General features: G+C 42.9%; 1 protein-coding gene across 1 annotated transcript in view; it reads left to right on the top strand.

Moving 5' to 3' along the window:
* Positions 1–22,300, top strand: part of LOC126252026 (UDP-glucosyltransferase 2-like) — a 167,797-nt gene that overhangs the window by 126,079 nt on the left and 19,418 nt on the right. The window lies entirely within an intron of this gene.

The raw sequence follows: 22,300 nt of genomic DNA on the forward strand, positions 1-22,300 counted from the left end.
TAAGTGTTACTTGAGTTATAAAAACACCATATAAAAGTGTTATTTTATTCGTGTTGGATCTTGTGAACTCCGCGGCCGCTAATGATAGTTGATGAATGACGCAACTAGTCACAAATACTTTTTAAATGTTTTGTTCTAGTGCCATAACCGGTTTCGGGCTACCATGCCCATCTTCAGGTGGCTAATATTTTTTCGTTACACAGATGTTTTGACCAACAGCATGTCGTCTGATTCCACTCTGCACAAGAATATTTGAGTATTTAGTGCCTCTTTATAAGTTCTTTCATTAATAAAAATACGCTAAAGTGCTTGTATTTATTTATAAATGGTGCAAAATAGTTAAGTTGACTCACATAAGTTTCAGTAGATGCCAGTTTGTTTGTTACAGTCCATGCGGTTTTCCAGCTCGATGTATACGTTGCTGAGTTCCACTCAGCACACATATTTTGCATGAATTACTGTGGCATACTTCATGATATTCTTAATGTCAGTCTTGAGCATCACACATGTGCTATACGCTTGGTGTTTTTGTTTTCAATGCAAAGATTATTATTGAGGGAAGATACAAAGATATCAGTCATTAAATATTGGCCAAGGATGTAAACAGACGAAAGATGATGTGTGGGATGTGCAAAATAGAACACGTTAACAACAGAAAAATATTTTATGTTTGAACTCTAAGAGTAAACTTATTTTTAAAACAGAATAGGACAAATTATTTTTAGTAGTTTTTTTAGTGTCAGTAAAATTATTGACGAAATACTGCAAAGCCAACTGCTTGCATATTATAAAGCAGATACATATGTACACACATTTATGTCTACAGATATTTGTTTATCATTCCAGTTTATGAGTTAGTTGCAGGAAATACAAAATTAAAAAGTTAGAGCGTGGGATGCTGGTTATGGCAAAAAAATAAAACATTTAAAAATATTTGTGGCTGGTGAGTCATTCGCCAACCACCCTATAAAAATTGTAAAAAATCGAAATGGAACTTGCCTGATTCTCACCTGGTATCTTTACTAACGTAGCTTTCCGTTGCCAGTGTCAAGATCAGTTAAAAAAAGTCCCGAGTTGCGGGCTTTCTAAACAACTACGAACCTTCAGACTCAACGTTGCAATATTAAAAGTTTTGGCTTGTTTCGTTGTCTGGGGGCTGGGATACGTAGTTGCCGCATTACAAGCCAAATACTGCTGAGTCTACAGTTGTTGTTGTTGTTGTGGTCTTCAGTCCTAAGACTGGTTTGATACAGCTTTCCATGCTACTCTATCATGTGCAAGCTTCTTTATCTCCCAGTACGTACTGCAGCCTACATCCTTCTGAATCTGCTTAGTGTATTCATCTCTTGGTCTCCCTCTACCATTTTTACCCTCCACGCTGCCCTTCAATACTAAATTGGTGATCCCTTGATGCCTCAGAATATGTCCTACCAACCGATCCCTTCTTCTAGTCAAGTTGTGCCACAAACTCCTCTTCTCCCCAATCCTATTCAATACCTTCTCATTAGTTATGTAATCTACCCATCTAATCTTCAGCATTCTTCTGTAGCACCATATTTCGAAAGCTTCTATTCTCTTCTTGTCCAAACTATTTATCGTTCATGTTTCACTTCCATACATGGCTACACTCCATACAAATACTTCCAGAAACGACTTCCTGACACTTAAATCTATACTTGATGTTAACAAATTTCTCTTCTTCAGAAACGCTTTCCTTGCCATTGCCAGTCTACATTTTATATTCTCTCTACGTCGACCATCATCAGTTATTTTGCTCCCCAAACAGCAAAACTCCTTTACTACTTCAAGTGTCTCATTTCCTAATCTAATTCCTTCGACTACATTCCATTATCCTCGTTTTTCTTTTGTTGATGTTCATCTTATATCCTCCCTTCAAGACACTGTCCATTGCGTTCAACTGCTCTTCCAAGTCCTTTGCTGTGTCTGAGAGAATTACAATGTCATCGGCGAACCTTAAAGTTTTTATTTCTTATCCATGCATTTTAATACCTACTCCGAATTTTTCTTTTGTTTCTTTTACTGCTTGCTCAATATACAGATTGAATAACATCGGGGATAGGCTACAACCCTGTCTCATTCCCTTCCCAACCACTGCTTCCCTATCATACCCCTCGACTCTTATAACTGCCATCTGGTTTCTGTACAAATTGTAAATAGCCTTTCGCTCCCTTTTCAAATGGCTCTGAGCACTATGGGACTCAACTGCTGTGGTCATCAGTCCCCTAGAACTTAGAACTACTTAAACCTAACTAACCTAAGGACAGCACACATATCCATGCCCGAGGCAGGATTCGAACCTGCGACCGTAGCAGTCGCACGGTTCCGGACTGCGCGCCTAGAACCGCGAGACCACCGCGGCCGGCTCGCTCCCTGTATTTCACCCCTGCCACCTTCAGAATTTGAAAGAGAGTATTCCAGTCAACATTGTCAAAAGCTTTCTCCAAGTCTACAAATGTTAGAAACATAGGTTTGCCTTTTCTTAATCTAGCTTCTAAGATCAGTCGAAGGGTCAGTATTGCCTCACGTGGTCCCATATTTCTACGGAATCCAAACTGATCTTCACCGAGGTCGGTTTCTACTATTTTTTCCATTCGTCTGTAAAGAATTCGTGTTAGTATTTTGCAGCTGTGGCTTATTAAACTGATAGTTCGGTAATTTTCACATCTGTCAACACCTGCTTTCTATGGGATTGGAATTATTATATTCTTCTTGAAGTCTGAGGGTATTTCGCCCTGTCTCATACATTTTGCTTACCAGATGGTACAGTTTTGTCAGGACTGGCTCTCCCAAGGCTGTCAGTAATTCTAATGGAATGTTGTCTACTCCCGGGGCCTTGTTCGACTTAGGTCTTTCAGTGCTCCATCAAACTCTTCACGCAGTATGATATCTCCCATTTCATCTTTATCTACATCCTCTTCCCTTTCTATAACATTGCCCTCAAGTACATCGCTCTTGTATAGTCCCTCTATATACTCCTTCCACCTTTCTGCTTTCCCTTCTTTGCTTAGAACTGGGTTTCCATCTGAGCTCATGATATTCATACAAGTGGTTCTCTTTTCTCCAAAGGTCTCTTTAATTTTCCTGTAGGCAGTATATATCTTACCCCTAGTGAGACAAGCCTCTACATCCTTACATTTTTCCTCTAGCCATGCCTGCTTAGCCATTTTGCGCTTCCTGTCGATCTCATTTTTGTGACGTTTGTATTCCATTTTGCCTGCTTCATTTACTGCATTTTTATATTTTCTCCTTTCATCAATTAAATTCAATATTTCTTCTGTCATCCAAGGATTTCTACTAGCCCTCGTCTTCTTACCTACTTGATCCTCTGCCGCCTTCACTACTTCATCCCTCAACGCTACCCATTCTTCTTATACTGTATTTTTTCCCCCATTCCTGTCAATTGTTCCCTTATGCTGTCCCTGAAACTCTGTACAGCCTCTGGCTTAGTCAGATTATCCAGGTCCCATCTCCTTAAATTCCCACCTTTTTGCAGTTTCTTCAGTTTTAATCTACAGTTCATAACCAATAGATTGTGGTCAGAGTCCACATCTGCCGCTGGAAATGTCTTACAATTTAGAACCTAGTTCCTAAATCTCTGTCTTACCATTATATAATCTATCTGAAACCTGTCAGTATCTCCAGGCTTCTTCCATGTATACAACCTTCTTTTATGATTCTTGAACCAAGTGTTAGCTATAATTAAGTTATGCTCTGTGCAAAATTCTACCAGGGGGCTTCCTCTTTCATTTCTTAGCCCCAATCCATATTCACCTATTACGTTTCTTTCTCTCCCTTTTTCTACTATCGAATTCCAGGCACCCATGACTATTAAATTTTCATCTCCCTTCACTATCTGAATAATTTCTTTTATCTCATCGTACATGTCTTCAATTTCTTCGTCATCTGCAGAGCTAGTTGGCATGTAGACTTCTACTATTGTCGTAGGCGTGGGCTTCTTGTCTAGCTTGGCCACAATAATGCTTTCACTATGTTGTTTGTAGTAGCTTACCCGAGCTCCTACTTTTTTGGTTCAAATGGTTCAAATGGCTCTGAGCACTATGGGACTCAACTGCTGAGGTCATTAGTCCCCTAGAACTTAGAACTAGTGAAACCTAACTAACCTAAGGACATCACACACATCCATGCCCGAGGCAGGATTCGAACCTGCGACCGTAGCGGTCTCGCGGTTCCAGACTGCAGCGCCCAGAACCGCACGGCCACTTCGGCCGGCCCTACTTTTTTATTCATTATTAAACCTACTCCTGCATTACCCCTATTTGATTTTGTATTTATAACCCTGTACTCACCTGACCAAAAGTCATGTTCCTCCTGCCACCGAACTTCACTAATTCCCACTATATCTAACTTTAACCTATCCATTTCCCTTTTTAAATTTTCGAACCTACCTGCCCGATTAAGGGATCTGACATTCCACGCTCCGATCTGTAGAACGCCAATTTTCTTTCTCTTGATAACGACGTCCTCTTGAGTAGTCCCCGCCCGGAAATCCGAATGGGGGACTATTTTACCTCCGGAATATTTTACCCGAGAGGACGCCATCATAATTTATCCATACAGTAAAGCTGCATGCCCTCGGGAAAAATTACGGCTGTAGTTTCCCCTTGCTTTCAGCCGTTCGCAGTACCAGCACAGCAAGGCTGTTTTGGTTAGTGTTACAAGGCCAGATCAGTCAATCATTCAGACTTTTGTCCTGCACCTACTAAAAAGGCTGCTGCCCCTCTTCAGGAACCACACGTTTGTCTGGCCTCTCAGCAGATACCCTCCATTGTGGTTGCAACTACGGTACGGCTATCGCTGAGGCACACAAGCGTCCCCACCAACGGCAAGGTCTATGGTTCATGGGGGGGTCTACAGTATACAATATGAATAGATACATGAATCGAATGGTCGAAGGCTCCTATCACTCGGCAATTGCGGATTTTGAACGCAACACAGACGTTTATAAATGAAAGATTGCGATTAAATAAAATCTGCAGGTACTATCTTAACAACTTTAAATGATGAGTACGATAGTAGAAGTACTTTTGAGAATGTAGTATATTTCTGCAAAACACTTATTGGTGTAGATGGTCCAGCAATTATATAAATCATAACTTGAGTAACAGGGAAACAATAGATTCCTACTGCACGTAATTAGTTATGAACAACAATAAAGCTCGCGAGATATTCACTTCTAAGCGTACACCACGTCTTCACTGTAGAAGCCACGGAAATCTCACAAGTGCACAGGTCAGCACTACGAAATATTTCTACTTGCCGCGACCACGCGTAAACTGCTCCACACTCTCCCAGTCCGTCTATCGACTGTGCGTCCGTCGCGCTGTACTGTCCGCGTCCAGCACTCACTCCCGTGTCCTGTGCCGTACCGTCCAGCACTCCGCACTGCCCGAACTTTCTGTGTTCTCCTCTCCCGAACTTGCTTCCATCCAGTCTCCCCATTCACGAGAGCTGTGATTGGCTAGAGCGTTCGTGCCATGTCTCCTAGCCAACGAACACTCAAAAAGATAATGAAACATATTCGAAATAGTGGATTTACATTTAAATACTTGAAATTAAATAAATATGCCTGCGGCTGGACCATAAACACGTTCTAACACACCTTATTAAATAGATAAACAATTAAATAAACATATATCAAAAGAAAAGAAGCAAAAGGTAGGTCAGGAGCCTAATGTCTCTGTGCTTTTTTAAAACACAGTAAATAATTGACCAGTTTGTTCATCAATAGGATATACCGGATATTAACAAAGACATAGATGAATTAATATATTTATAAGCATGCTGCTACCGTTTTTTCGTGTAAATGTGGAGTCCTTACGGCCTGACGCGATCGATACTAATCGGCCACTTTTACCTCCAATAACTCATGTACTGTTTAAATTACATGCGTGTAATTCATACCAATTTAGGTTGTTAATGGGCGTCATGAATTGGAAAGACAGTACAATTATCTTTTGTTAATTCTACTTTTTATTTGAACTTCCATTGGGCGATACTGTCGGCTGAAGAGCAAACTACTTCAATGACTCGATACTACTGCCGCGAGCCTGGTGGCGTCTAACCTTTTGAGACTGCGAGGTGCCGGGGCTAGCAGTGTATTTAACACTAAATTCGTCTAGAATCATCATATTGAAATGATGCTCTAAGCCCCCCCCCCCTTTTTCTAACTCCGACTTTTGCTGTTGCACATGGATTAAGAAGAAACGCAAACTGACTGTAATCGACCCTGCAAGTGGAGTAGAAAATAGTTCACCTGCAATAATTTAATTTGATACAAATTAATTTGATAAAGGAAAGTTTCATTAACGTAGTGAGAAATAAAATGGTTGCTCTACCGATCTGCAGAATGAAAGTTCTGTCCAAATTAACAATTTGATTTATTATGACTAAACTCAAAATAATAAACAAAACACATGAAACATTTACAGCACGTCATATTGGATACTCAAATAAATCCTGTGAAGGTGAAGTTGTCCATAAACTAGCTTGTGACATTTACGACCATGTGGTATGTGGAGTCAATTCCTTGCAACTCAAATCTTAAGAGAAACACCCAGCCAACTCAACATTAATTGCTGCTAGAGTAGTGAGAACTCAGACAGTGAACACCCAAGACAGAACCACGTTAGAAAATACGGGAACAGGCGCGCTCTGCTGAGCTCTGATTGTCACATAGCAAAATTCCCTAATCTGCCGGTGCTGAGGACATACATTACCAAGCTGTCTTCTTAACTGCACGTACACGATCTGGCGTACTGGAGGCGATGGCTGGTTGCTTCGACGTCCCGTCATGGTGGTGATGATGATGATGTCGCGAGTATAGCCCGAAACAAATTATCCTGGTCTGGTTGTTCCAGACTAAAGACTTCCTAGCAATACAAATGCGCCTCTGAGTGAGGAAGAAGGCTCGCCACACAATCACTGACGGTATAGTGATTGATTTTAACAAGCGAAGTCATTCAGTAACTCCGATACAGTCAACTTCAGCCAAAACTGCTCAAGACGGACAACACATGCCGCTTGTACGCAGAACGCTCAATTGACAACTGTACTCGGAAAGTTACGTTTAAGTCGAAACTTCAGCAACTTCGTCAAACAGTTACAATTAAATGAAAGTATATTAGACAGCCAACGGAAGGCAGATTGTCCAGAGCAGCGAGAGCTCAGTTTTGTAACCTGCTTTGACCGAAAGGCGAGAGCCGACTCCACTAAGAGCACCCGTACAAGCCGAACACAGAACATTACCGCCCCCACAACAGTGGCCGTGGTTAAACGTGTCAATCAGCAACTCAAAAGCCGGTGGAAAATTTCACTCTATTGCCGAAGCACTGCTATTCCACCAATGGAGATACTTGGCTCCAATTTCTGCGCCGATTTTGCTACGTCACGGACCTATCCCCTGGGCAAGCCAATAACAGTTATGATTTTGCAGAAAACGCGGGAGTTTGCAAGACAAGGCTGCCTGGGAACACAAGTCATTCCCACACTTCGTGTTAGCCCGTCAGAAAGTGTTTTCACTAAGTTTCTGCGAAGTAACGGAATCTCTGACCCCAGCCGCTCCTTCACGTCCCTGTGGGCGTGTCGCCCCCGCTCTTATGACAATGTCGGCGTCTGGACAGCATCCACTCGACTCCCTCACACCCGTTGGCATAACCCTTTCTAGATCAGCAGAACCCTCCTGTCACCGGACCACCCGGGTGACGAGATATGCTGCGTGGGAAGTCCGCGTGTGAAGGAATAGCAACTTTTCACCGCATGCAGTTAGAGAGGAAAATATTCATATCTCCTGAGTTCTCAATACTAGCCTTGTTATGACCATACTCGGCTATACTTTCCCAAATCGAATTACTCAGAGTAAGATATAAATATGAGAGGGGACAAGTCACTGCGTGCATTGTAAAGGCATGTCACCTCTCAAGACGACACAGCGCTCTTTGTGCCTTCGGTCCCAGCATTTAGGCCTGACACACGTTGGGACACAGGCGACGCAGTACAAGGTAGCGCAGCGCAGGTGAAGCAACGAGAAACAGTGTCGCCGAGGGTTGGGAAACAGCTTCTTAGCCGGTGTCGCACAGTATTTATTTGTGAAGCTATGGTTAAGCTCTAGAATCCTAATTGATAGTCGGATTCTGATGAGGAAATGGACTCTGATGTAACTGTGCAGTGCCATCAAAAAGTTTCAGACATATAAATAAATCTGTCAGCAAATACGGGTTGCATTGCATTCTTTCGAGCAACAACCACAAGGTGACACTACAGATATTATCGACAACGAACGAAGACGCCAATGTAGCGGATGGAAGTCACGCGTCGTAATATTGCGCATTTCATTCTTTCGTAAACATGTCGTTTTCCCAAGACCAAGAACTTTTCATTGTTTAACAGTGTTTAGTGTTTTTCCAGATGTTCGTATGCATGATTTTCGTGGGAAATATTCCTACACCGCAATGTTGAACAATTCCCGTTTCCGGGAACGTAGATCAGTTGCAGACGAGAAGAGAAGCGGGAGACCGGCCTTTTTGGCGAACGCTAGAGATGAGGGACGTGATGCTGCGTTCGCGCGTATCATATTCCTAGTGCGCAGAAACTAAAGGCGTCGGATAAAGAAAAGCATCTTGCCTACTCTAGGGGCCACCCTCTGCCGGGCTGGAGACCACTACTAATTCGTCAGGATGCGGACCGAGGACATGCGCTGCGTCCTAAGACGCAATGAAACAGTATTAAAAATTATTTCATTTATTACTGAAAATAAAAGTCGTTGCTGCCTCTTCTGCGTGAAATGGTGACTACGTAATCCGGAGGAGAATTCACTGAATACAACAGCAGACTCACAACTGTCGAGGTCGCTGTATTGGCTCGGAGTGGAAGTAGATGTCACCCCACCCTGATGCGACGATTTTTCCGACCGCTGGAGAGGTAGGCACCCCAGTCCGTAACTCTGCTTGGAGGTGGCGGTGACCAGGATGTGTATATTTTGATTCCTACGTCGTTTCTTGGAGTACCCAGTCCCTTCCAGATCACTGCTCGCGTGTCCCTACAGGTGGACCGCGTTGTCGGATGCCGTGTGGACGTGCTAATTGCTGAACCTGGCCCGCCAGTACGGTAGGCCTTCAGACGCGCGCAGAGACGAAGCTTAGGGCAGAGCTTCTGCTCCGGAACGGTGCCATGTTGGTGGATCCTCGGACCCCATCAGACGTTGCTTCGGATCACTGATCGCCTCGGAGGGCAGCTAGAGCAAGACCTTTACTGGGTCAATCTCACACTCTAGACGTTACCATGCCACAGCCAGAGAACAGAGTGTGAATGGCGTTAACCTGGTCGATCCTACTTACTGAATGCCAAAAGCTAATGGGTGTGGAGTATTTATATAGTCGAGGAGAGGCTGTGCTCTGCGACGTCATTCGCAATGACAGAATTGTTTCTGCACTTCCTTAGTCAAATGGTTCAAATGGCTCTGAGCACTATGTGACTTAACTTCTGAGGTCATCAGTCCCCTAGAACTTAGAACTACTTAAACCTAGCTAAGGACATCATACACACCCATACCCGAGGCAGGATCCGAACCTGCGACCGTAGAGGTCGCGCGCTTCCAGACTGTAGCGCCTAGAACCGCTCGGCCACCCCGGCCGGCACTTCCTTAGTCTTCAGCGGTCTTCATTTCCGCTACATTTGCTTAACGAATTTATTACAGTGTCTTCACAGCGTAGTCAAACTCCTGCTAGACGTTGCTGCTTCCTACCTAGTGTCCCCTGTGTAATGTTGCGGAAGTAACGAAGGCGGTTCAGTTTGCGTTGCTGTAACCATTTTCTGGTGAGTTGCTCACTGTTTCCCTTAAGAGTGACAAGGTGGCTGTCTTCTTCCTGACGCAGTAACGGCTTTGAAACGTTTACGCTTCTCAGCTGGCAGCTGGCGACACTTCTACGCCAGCTGTTAAAAAAATTGTCGGATGACACTATTGTACGGTGTACACTATACCTCAAATATCGAAATAGCGTTCAGTAGTGTAGTCCACATCTGTTGAGATGTGAACAGGACCACTTGTTGACATCCATGGACTCGCAGAACTGGACCGTGTTTTCTTCACTGACAAGGCGTGGTTTCAACTTGGTTGATATATGAATATTCAAAACACAAGAATACTGTCAGAAAATGCACATCTGTTTCACGAAAACAGCTTGCACTGTCAGAAAATTGGAGGGTGGAGTGACGTATCGCGCTGTTGAATGGTGAGCCCCATACTCCGCAAGCCACCTGACGGTGTGTGGCGGTTAATTCGCTTTGATATCAGAGATCGATATGTTTCACTAACTTTCTTCCATTTGGATCGGTGTCACTTCCACGAGGTTCGTCGTACAGAACCATGAACGGTCGAACTGCATCAATAAACTGCTCCACCGTTTTCAATCCAAAATACCTGGCAGGCGTGCAGTAAGCTGCTTCTCGAATATTGCGTGGCGCAGGCGGAAACAGGCAAGTTACTGTCTTGTCCTGCTCTGCTCTCGCTGTTGCACAGACACCTATGAGTCTTACAAAAATGCGCTGCGCTCGAGATCCACCTGCAGTTTATTTGAAATACCTTTAATATGAGCCTCCACTAATAACGTAGAATCCCAAATCTAAAACTCCTGTCGAAATCTTTATCCAGGGTTGCAGGTCCAAAAGCCCATTTTATCACTGAAGTGATCTTTGCTTCATATACATCAAACAAAAACGTCGAGTAAGGTTTGTCTGTTATTGTTCAGTATAAAAATATAACACCAGTACAACACACAGAAATATTTCGCAGCGTTAGAGTTGCCACGGTTACTCTGGTCAAAAGCAGCACAGCGTCATCATGAAAACGGACACGTCCATGAAAGCGTCTGCTTGCCATACTCTTCGATATCATGTCAAGACTCTCCCCAGAACTGCTACTATTTCTTTTGTTCTAATGGTTTGTGGCGTCATTCCAGGCAAGCCCTACGTCAGAATTACGATGTGTTTTATGAGTAAAGTTAAGTTTAATATAATTTTAAGCAATGTTGACGGCCAATTTTACAGATAATTCACGGCATTCAAACGACGTTGGGAATCCCTCAGAAACTGCCTGTTCTGTTCGTATGTAAATCGTTTTTATAATATATTGATTGAACCGGGACGAAAAGCAGGCTAGAAGAGCTAATGATGTACAAAAACAAATCAGTAGGCAAGTACCAAAATAAAAATCAAACAGAACGTTAACGCGATGTATATCAAGCTATCCCATTTGATAACGGTATTACGAAACTGGTACTAGATTTCGTACAGGTAAAATTTTACACAAGTTATGTATGTTTTAATTAATTAACAGTAATTAAAACATCTTCTTTTAGGAAGAATTAGATATCAGCGTCGATGGATTTTAGCCTTATGCTCCGACGAAACCTGTTGACTGCTTCAACGGGCTTTTATCAAAAAATATCCAATTAAGAGGAGCTCACTTTGAAACTAACATTGCACACGCATTTGTAACACGTCGCCTCAAAAGACGTACAAAATACATGTAACGGCAGCAGCATTAATTTAAAAGAAAAATACTTATAACTAATGGCGGCCGCGCGAGGTTAGCCGAGCGGTCTGGGCGCTGCAGTCATGGACTGTGCGGCTGGTCCCGGCGGATGTTCGAGTCCTCCCTCGGGCATGGGAGTGTGATTTTGTCCTTAGGATAATTTAGATTAAGTAGTGCGTAAGCTTAGGGACTGATGACCTTAGCAGCTAAGTCCCATAAGATTTTCACACACATTTGAATATTTTTTTGGACTAATGGTGGGTCAACAAAACTATGCTGAAAGTTAATGGTCCACTACCAGCAATTTTATCCACGTACAAAAGAAAAAGAAAGGGAAAGAAAGAAAATAATTTTGTAATGAAATAAACAATTTAAAATTTGAACTGCTGCTTAACAGTTGTCACGTTGACAGCATAAGTCTTGTGTTTAAAAGCTAAGCAGCTTATCTGTTCTTTGTTGGAGAGGCGCTGAGAAGACGGCGGTGGCTTGCGATGTTTCATATGAGGTTATTACAGCAACTCCGTTTATCATATTTCCACGACAAAGTATGCTGGTTATGTCTTTTCTCTGTTACGACGCCAAGTCATCCACAATGGCGTTTAACAGGCCTCTGGCTAAGTATAGGCTACATAATTGTTTTAGCATATACACATCTATTACTCGTTATACGCACCAAATTCTTGTTTCACAAGGGGAGGCCGCCAATTGTGAAATTCAGATTCAATTGATACTGCGCATAATAAAAGCTCATGGCCAGAGGTGTAATGTGGCAAAGCACCAAGATACACTTCTCAGCCATTGTCGAGAAAATCAACAGTTAAAATAAACCGTTGCTGTCAAATACTCTCTACGATTAACCCCTTCTCTACAGCGTTGTGGCGCAGCGGTACGCGCTCGGGTTCATAATCCAAAGATCGCCGGATCGAATCTCGTGCCATGCAACTTTTTTTTTCTTAGTATTTTTTTGTAATTCAAATGTGTGTATACACACACACACACACACACACACACACACACACACACACACACACACACACACACACACACATATATATATATATATATATATATATATATATATATATATATATATATATATATATATATTCCCGGCAATCAGTTGCAACAGTTATGCATACGAGTATAATAAGTTGTTGAAAGTCGTTTGTCGTGGAAAACTGGCGACTTCGAACATCATTATGTTTTCTGCAAACAAAGTTGTATTTCACAAATGTTATTAATTGTCTTCATAATGTTAACCACATATAGTTAGCGGAAGACGTAGAAACGATATTCCGAAACGAATACGTATAGCGTAAGTCAAACGTTCGAATTAGAATAGAAACCCCACGAACACAAATTTGCTGTGTCAGGTATGAAATATAAACTCCGTTACTCGCTCGTTACACTTGAAGGACAGACGTTGAATGGGCCGAAACGAGCCGCCGCATAACAGCGTAGTTGCGTGCTAACTTCGAAAGAAGGTAGATGCGGTCCCTAGCGCAACTTATAACATCGTTGAAAATCAGTGCGGACGTGAGAGCTTTGGTACACCCTGTTAAACAAACGGAAAAATGGAGGCGGTACAATTGGAGAGCGATCCGCCTTCACCAACATGCATAAGCAATTCATTAATAGTTTATATATATATATATATATATATATATATATATATATATATATATATATATATATATATATATTTGAATTACAATAAGCTAATAATAAAAAAAAATGTTGCATGGCGTGAGATTCGATCCGGCGACCTTCGGATTATGAACCCGAGCGTGTAACGCTGCGCCACGACGCTGTAGTAAATACTTGATCGTAGAGAGTATTTCACGGCAACAGTTTCTTTAACTGTCGATTTTCTCGACAACGGCTGAGAAGTGCATCTTGGTGCTTTGCCACATTACACCTCTGGCCATGAACTTTTATTATGCGCAGTATGAATCGAATCTGAATTTCACAATTGGCGGCCTCCCCTTGTCAGTACTTTATACACCGCTCGTGAAAATTTTCTACCGCGATAAAATTGCTCGCCACGTTTGCAAATGACTATCACTATCGCGATCGCGAATTCACAGACAGTAAAACAGTTCTTACACCTGACACACAGCTGTAATTAAGTTTACTGTGACAGTTACGGATGTTCGTTAAGAAGACAAGTACATTAGTTTTATGGAGCCTCGGCTCTCGCGATGCGTTAAATATAAAAACAGTTTCACTCACATTGTAGCAATACTATAACGTGTACTCGCGAAAGCATTGTCAGTACCGGTTAAGACACAGTCCGTTTAGTAATACTCAAACCGTACGAGCGTTCTGTTCATAATGATCACTTCAGTTTTTAATACGGAATGCGAAGGTAATCCCAATCGTCAGTAGGTAAGTTTCCTGATTCGCTGTCTCGGCAAGTTTTTGTATCTCAAATCAACAACTCGCGTCCCTCCATATTACCTCACACACTCTCACTAACTATCGCTACTCCATACTTTCGTTATCGCTCTCTGTGCATTCATGTCTACAATTTACATAGTAATTCTTCACATCACAGTAAATATTATATATGCAGATAATATAAACAAAAGAAATTAAAGTCTTTTCATATTCAAGTAATAATAAGAAAACATACGCTGATCAGCCATAACCGTATGACCACCGACCTACTACCGATATAACCCGTCCACGCAACAGCAGCGTCACCTGGCCTGGAATGACTGCTAATCACGCAAACGCACTGTGCGTGTAGTATTCGTGAGCGTGCTGTCCGCGTGTAGGTTGGAGAAGGCGCGCGATCTATCTGAGTTTGACCGAGGGCAGATTGTAACGGTCCGGAGGCTCGGCACAAGCATTTCGGGAACTGCACGACTGCGTGCTCGAGGAGAGCTGTGGGTGAGTGTCTTCGACACGTGGAGAAACCACGTCCAGACGTCGGGGGGTTGGGCGGCCACCCTTCATTACAGGTTTCGGACGTCATCGGCTGAGCAGGCTGGTAAAACAGGAAAGGCGGTGAACCGTGGCGGAACTAACATTAGACTTTAATACTAGGCAGAGAATAAGTGAGACTGAAAACACAGTGCACCGAACACTCCTAAAGATGGGCCTCCGCAGCTGACGATCCACACATGTGCCAATGTCAACACCACGACATGGGCAACTAAGATTGAAACGGGCATGTAATCATCAGCATTCGACGTGGGCGCAGTGATAGAGCGTTGCATGGTCTGATGAATCCCGATACCTTCTTCATCATGCCGACGGGAGGGCGCGAATTTGACGTCTTCCAAGGGATTAGCTCCATGCCAGCTATACTGGACAAGCTGGCGCGGCTCCGCTATGTTCTGGGGAACATTCGCGAGGGCATCCATGAGTCCAGTGGAGCTCGTGCAAGGCACCATGATAACCAAGGAGTATCGTACACTAGCTGCAGACTATCACACACACCCTTTTAAGACGATCATGATTTACGACGGCAGTGGCATTTTTCATCAAAATAATGCGCCAGGTCACGAGGCCAGTTGTGTGATGGTATGGTTCGAGGAACACAGTGGCGAGTTACAATTGATGTTCTGGCTCCAAAACTCGCCAGATCTTAACCCGATGGAACACACCTGGATGTGGTTGAACGTGATGTCAGAGCTTATTGCCCCCGTCCCCAGTATTGACGGTAATTAGGTGACGTGTGTGCAGATGTGATGCCAGTTCTCTACCAAGGCCTCATTGCTCCCATGCCACTAAGTGTTGACGCTATTATCCGTCCAGAGGTGGAGATACTGGCTATTAGGAAGGTGGTCATAATGTTCTGGCTGAACAGTGTATTTAGCCATTACTGAAAAGGAAATAAATTGCAGCTATATTTTAACGTCATTTCCAAGCATAGTTGTGCTATACCATCAAAGATGTGAATACCTAGTCTAAGAAAGCGAAAGAAATGATAGAAAACAGAGAAAAAAGTTACCAATCACTAATGGCTATATCTTCACAAGCGATATGTGCAAGCAAAAGAGGAGCATTGTATGAAGATATATAAACGCATACTTAGTAATTGTCACGTTGACAGCATAAGTCTTCTATTTATTTTATTTTACTTATTTATATTTTTTGTTTATTTATTCAACCTGGCAAGATTAGGACCATCTGGTCATCTTTTATATCTAACCAGGCGTTCTATATATTTAACGTTGCACATGTTACGATACGCATGTTATACTATATTTATAAATGAAACATCCCAACAGCAAAGATAAAATAAACACACACTTCGTACTCGTTCATAGCAAGCACAACAAAGTTTTAATTATGAGTTCTAGCAGCGACAGGCACTAGTGAAAGGGGTGGAAGAAGGAGAGAAAGAGAAGTGATAATACTCAGTTAATGAATACAAGGAATAAGAAAGTGGCTTGACTCGTAGAAAAAGGGAAAGAGATAGAAGGGTAACTGGGAAAAGACAGGAGCTTTGGCTTTGCTATTTGGCAGAGGGAAAGTTGGTAATATACGTTAATTTTTGGTGAAACGCTATGAGGGTGGCAGAGCGAAGTGCTTCAACTTCTTAAATGCAACAGGATGCTGAATTGTGCGCAGAGTGCAAGGAAACTTGCTCCAGTGGCGAATAGCAACAACAAATAGTTTGCGAATATTTTTGTTTTATGAATACATAGAACTAAGATACTAGACAAGTGGGACCTTGTGTTTCGATTGAGATGAAATGAATTTAAGCTATGATGCGAGCTACTGGGAGCCATTGAAGCTGACGATGGCGTATAGCGAACGTGTCTGAGCACAATTTATCTGTTATGGACTGTAGATTAAAACCGAAGAAATTGCAGAAGAGCAAGTAGTTAAGGAGATGGGACCTGGGTAAGCTGAAACAACAAGAGGTTGTAGAGAAGATCAGAGGGAGCTTTAGACAACGTTTGACAAGAACAGGGGAAATGGAATGCAGTAGAAGACGAATGGGTAGTCAGGAGAAATGGTATAGTGAAAGCAACACGGGATGAAATAGGTAAAGAGACAAGGCCTTGTAGAAATCCTTGAATATGATTGGAGATATTGAATGAAGTTGATGAAAGAAGAAAATATAAAAATGCAGCAAATGAAGAAGACGAAAAGCAATACAAAATTCTAAAAAATGGGACTGACCGTAAGCGCAAAATGGCTAAAGAGAAATGACTAGAGGACAAATGAAAGGATTTAGAAGCACATTTTATTAGGCGAAAGACAGATATCGCCTACAGAAAATTAATGACACCTTTGGAGAAAAGAGAAGCACCTGTATGACTATCAAGATCTCAGACGGAAAACCAGTATCAAGTAAAGAAGGGAAAGCAGAAAGGGGAAGGAGTATATAAAGGGTCTACGCAAGTCGGATGAAATTGAAGGCAAATTTATAGGAGGATAAGAGGACATAGCTGAAGATGAGCTGGGAATGTATACTGCGAGAAGAATTTGACAGAACATTCAAAGACATAAGTCGAAACAAGGCCCGGGGAGTACACGATATTCCGTCATAACTAGTGATAGCCTCGGGATAGCCAGCGATAACAAAACTATTCCACTTGGTGTGCAAGATGTATGAGGCAGACGAAATACCCTCAGACTTCAAGAAGAATGTAATAATCCCAGTTTCATAGAGAGCAGGTGCTGACTTTTGTTTGTATTACCGAACTTTCAGTTTAATAAGTCATGGTTGCAAAATTCTAACACGAAATCCTTACAGAAGAATGGAAAAACTTGTAGAAGCTGACCTTGGGTGATGATCAGTTTCGATCCCGGAGAGATGAAGTAACAGAAGAGGCAATACTAACCCAACGACTTATTTTAGAAGATAGCATTTTGATACGCACGCTAAACCCTCTGGGCAGAACAAGTGATTAGGATTGTGGGAGGGACCAAATAAACTTGGGGTCAGTTTCACCCTAAAATTGTAGTTTATTGTAATTTAATAACACATTTACAACCAAAATGGCACATAGCCGAACAAACGGCTGAAGGCCACGATTAAATTTCAAAATTTTAAAATATATTACCATAAGCCTTAAATTTTAAGTAGCTGAAACCGGACTAAAAGAAAAGACAACACAATGGCAATAACCTTTTAGCAAACATCCATTTGCCAGAATTCAAACTTACTTACATAAAACACAGTAAAACCAAGAATTTTTCTTTTATCATTGACTATAATAGATTATAAACAGACAATTAAACACCGGTGAGAAAGACAGTAAAGACAAAAGCACTCAGAAGCGTCCAGGGGGTCGGTCTGCCCTCGTTCACTTAGATGATACAGGTGGGACACGTGGTGACCCCAACTACACTTGATCCGTCGGAACCTAACCAAAGGACAGCCACGGACCGACCGACAAACGACTTCCTTGCCACCAATCGGTACACGAGAATTCGAATACAAAATGTTACGGGCATGATTATCCACAATCAAATATGTATTTGTATTAAGCTGTCAAACTACACACCGTGTTGCACAGCGACAACAGGTGAGGAAAGGACACTGCCTGAAATTACGTCAGTGGCCAGGCCAGGTAACCGGAACACTAACGGCCACAAGGCAAAAAATTCCGCTGCTGCACTTGAATTGTAGTCAACCAATATTGTTAATTCCACCGCATGGCGGCTAAATTTCAGCAATACAAACATTCGGTGTCGCTCACAGGAAAAACTCCAACAGCGAACCACCGAAACGAACCACACAACGTGAATGGACGTGGCTTGGGTACTTGAAACCACTACTCAACTTTGACGTCCTGGATCGGTGAACCACGAACCTCGTAGCGATCGGACAGCTCCACACACGCTCCGACACTGCGCAGAGACCGGCAGCGGACACAGCCGACTGCACCGTGCGGAGATACAGGGTGTTTCAAAAATGACCGGTATATTTGAAACGGCAATAAAAACTAAACGAGCAGCGAGAGAAATACACCGTTTGTTGCAATATGCTTGGGACAACAGTACATTTTCAGGCAGACAAACTTTCGAAATTACAGTAGTTACAATTTTCAACAACAGATGGCGCTGCGGTCTGGGAAACTCTATAGTACGATATTTTCCACATATCCACCATGCGTAGCAATAATATGGCGTAGTCTCTGAATGAAATTACCCGAAACCTTTGACAACGTGTCTGGCGGAATGGCTTCACATGCAGATGAGATGTACTGCTTCAGCTGTTCAATTGTTTCTGGATTCTGGCGGTACACCTGGTCTTTCAAGTGTCCCCACGGAAAGAAGTCACAGGGGTTCATGTCTGGCGAATAGGGAGGCCAATCCACGCCGCTCCTGTATGTTTCGGATAGCCCAAAGCAATCACACGATCATCGAAATATTCATTCAGGAAATTAAAGACGTCGGCCGTGCGATGTGGCCGGGCACCATCTTGCATAAACCACGAGATGTTCGCAGTGTCGTCTAAGGCAGTTTGTACCGCCACAAATTCACGAAGAATGTCCAGATAGCGTGATGCAGTAATCGTTTCGGATCTGAAAAATGGGCCAATGATTCCTTTGGAAGAAATGGCGGCTCAGACCAGTACTTTTTGAGGATGCAGGGACGGTGGGACTGCAACATGGGGCTTTTCGGTTCCCCATATGCGCCAGTTCTGTTTATTGACGAAGCCGTCCAGGTAAAAATAAGCTTCGTCAGTAAACCAAATGCTGCCCACATGCATATCGCCGTCATCAATCCTGTGCACTATATCGTTAGCGAATGTCTCTCGTGCAGCAATGGTAGCGGCGCTGAGGGGTTGCCGTGTTTGAATTTTGTATGGATAGAGGTGTAAACTCTGGCGCATGAGACGATACGTGGACGTTGGCGTCATTTGGACCGCAGCTGCAACACGGCGAACGGAAACCCGAGGCCGCTGTTGGATCACCTGCTGCACTAGCTGCGCGTTGCCCTCTGTGGTTGCCGTACGCGGTCGCCCTACCTTTCCAGCACGTTCATCCGTCACATTCCCAGTCCGTTGAAATTTTTCAAACAGATCCTTTATTGTATCGCTTTTCGGTCCTTTAGTTACATTAAACCTTCGTTGAAAACTTCGTCTTGTTGCAACAACACTGTGTTCTAGGCGGTGGAATTCCAAAACCAGAAAAATCCTCTGTTCTAAGGAATAAACCATGTTGTCTACAGCACACGTGCACATTGTGAACAGCACACGCTTACAGCAGAAAGACGACGTACAGAATGGCGCACCCACAGACTGCGTTGTCTTCTATATCTTTCACATCACTTGCAGCGCCATCTGTTGTTGAAAATTGTAACTACTGTAATTTCGAAAGTTTGTCCGCCTGAAAATGTACTGTTGTCCCAAGCATATTGCAACAAACGGTGTATTTCTATCGCTGCTCGTTTAGTTTTTATTGCCGTTTCAAATATACCGGTCATTTTTGAAACACCCTGTAACTTCTAGTCGTCAATGAAAATGACACCAACTACACACACAACCTGACAAACACTTGCACGAAGACCTGAACGATACCTAACAGTAACTAAGCATGCACGAAGAGAAATCGGGAGTCGATGGGCGCGCGCGCGCACACACACACACACACACACAAACACACACAGGCGACTCATGAACGATCGGCGAGCCAAAACGCGTCGTCCGGTAGGACGACCGACCGACGATCCACCAAGACCTTGGCCCGGCTCAAGTAATGCGTGGCGGCAAAGGTCAGGCGAGCCATGTCGACGCAGACCTCACTGCTCCAACCCGCCTGCACTTAAGTGCGCGTCATTTATGACCGGCCGAGTTTAGGTTCGTTCTGCGCATCTGACGTTACAAAACACAGTCAGCCAATGAACAGAGAACGACGTTGCCAGAGCTCAACTGCAGTGCAGAGGACGGACGAGTGTCTTTAGTTTTAGAAACGTTCAGTCATAAATAAAGTAATTGAGGAAAAGCAATGTCTTGATAGCAGACTTTCTTTTATAGAAAGTTTGGAAAAAGCAGTCTTTATACCAATTGTTTCATATTCTAATAATTAATTAAACCAAACAAGCAAAAAGCCTCCTAATTCAGGTGATAGCAAGGAAAGGTGTTTGTATCGTTCTCACTAACCGCTTTTATGCAATAAAGAACAGCGGTAATTGCTATTTCCTATTGTACTCCGACGAAACGTGGGTAATTCATAGTCATACCAACAGTGTTTGTCGATATTTTGCGTCATATTTTAAAGTCCTCCGGGAGATACATTGCATGATGAGCAGCGTTAGTGCAATGGTTAAAGTGTATGGCTGCTAAGCGAAAGGTTCTGAGTTCAAACCTTGTTTGGTGCTTGATGTTTTTTTTTTTTTTTACTTTAAAAACAATATAGAAGTGTCTTACTTCATGAATTTTATTCGTTTGAATGTAATTTTTTGAAATTTCTAGTGGCAACTAAAATCGACCATATGGAAAGTATACGCTGTGGACTTTTACCTCTGCAAACTCTTCAAAATTTCGTGCAATGGTTTACTACATCTAATGCTGCACAATAACTGCGTTGAACATCGAAACAAAATTAAGTCATTTATGGGGAGAAGGTATCACTCAAGAAGATGTGTAAAAATCAAATTTTTGGGCCAAATAGTTTTTATGAAATCGAATGATATAGTGTGTCAAAGCAGTCGAAACACCATGTGTCTGGACAGGCGAGCAATGCAACGATGACAAAATCGCGCACATCGCGGAATGCGGGGAGCACGTCTCTGTAGCAGCGAAAGGGTTAATGCGCCCGTGGTGCCTTTACTTCATAAACTGCGCGCTCCCCTCTAAACGTAAGTTTGCGAACTATACTATGGCGCTGCTTCTCTTGGCGCGTACAACTGGCAACGCAGCGATCTCCCGCGTCTGGGCGGGCATGCGCGAACCGCCAAGATAAAAGAATGGAACTATAGTACCGCATTGCAGTTCCTCGACTGGCAGGTCCGCCGTGCGCTCCAGACGCGTTCCAACTGACTGGCACCCCAAACTCGCGACCCGAACTCGCTTACGACAGACAAGACAAGACAAGTAATAGCAGTCGAGCATAGATACTAGCAGAGGGGATATATCGCTATGCGCTGCCAGCGCCGGTCAGAGTGAGGCAAATCAGCAACTCAGTGACAGTAGTAATTTAATTTAACGTAGTGAGGTGGAATTTAACCTAGTGAGGTACGTTAACAACAGGGTGTAAAATACATAATGGTGCGAACACGAGCCATGCACGGCTCACATTTGTACTCTTTGCGAAAGCTTTTGACACTGTCGACTCGATTACTCTCTTTGATATTCTGAAGGTAGCAGGGGTAAAATATAGGGAGCGAAATGCGATTCACGATTTGTACAGAAACCAGATGGCAGTTAGAACAAAGGACGTAGAAGAGGAGTTGAACGGAATGGACAATGTCTTGAAAGGAGGACAGAAGATGAACATCAACAAAAGCAAAATAAGGCTAATGGGATGTAGTCGACTTATACCAGATGATGTTGAGGGAATTAGAAAACGGGACACTTAAAGTACTAGATGAGTTATGCTACTTGGGCTATTTGATGGCCTACGTAGACAGGATATAAAAATTAGGCTGGCAATGGCAAGAAAAGCGTTTCTGGAGAAGGGAAATTTGTTAACATAGGATATAGATTTAAGTGTTAGGAAGTTTGTTCTGAAGGAATTTATATGGAGTGTAGCCGTGCATGGAAGTGAAATATGGACGATAAACAGGATAGACAAGATGAGCAGAGAATCTTCTGAA

This window comes from Schistocerca nitens, chromosome 4 (assembly GCF_023898315.1).
Source record: "Schistocerca nitens isolate TAMUIC-IGC-003100 chromosome 4, iqSchNite1.1, whole genome shotgun sequence".
Lineage (NCBI taxonomy): Eukaryota > Metazoa > Arthropoda > Insecta > Orthoptera > Acrididae > Schistocerca > Schistocerca nitens.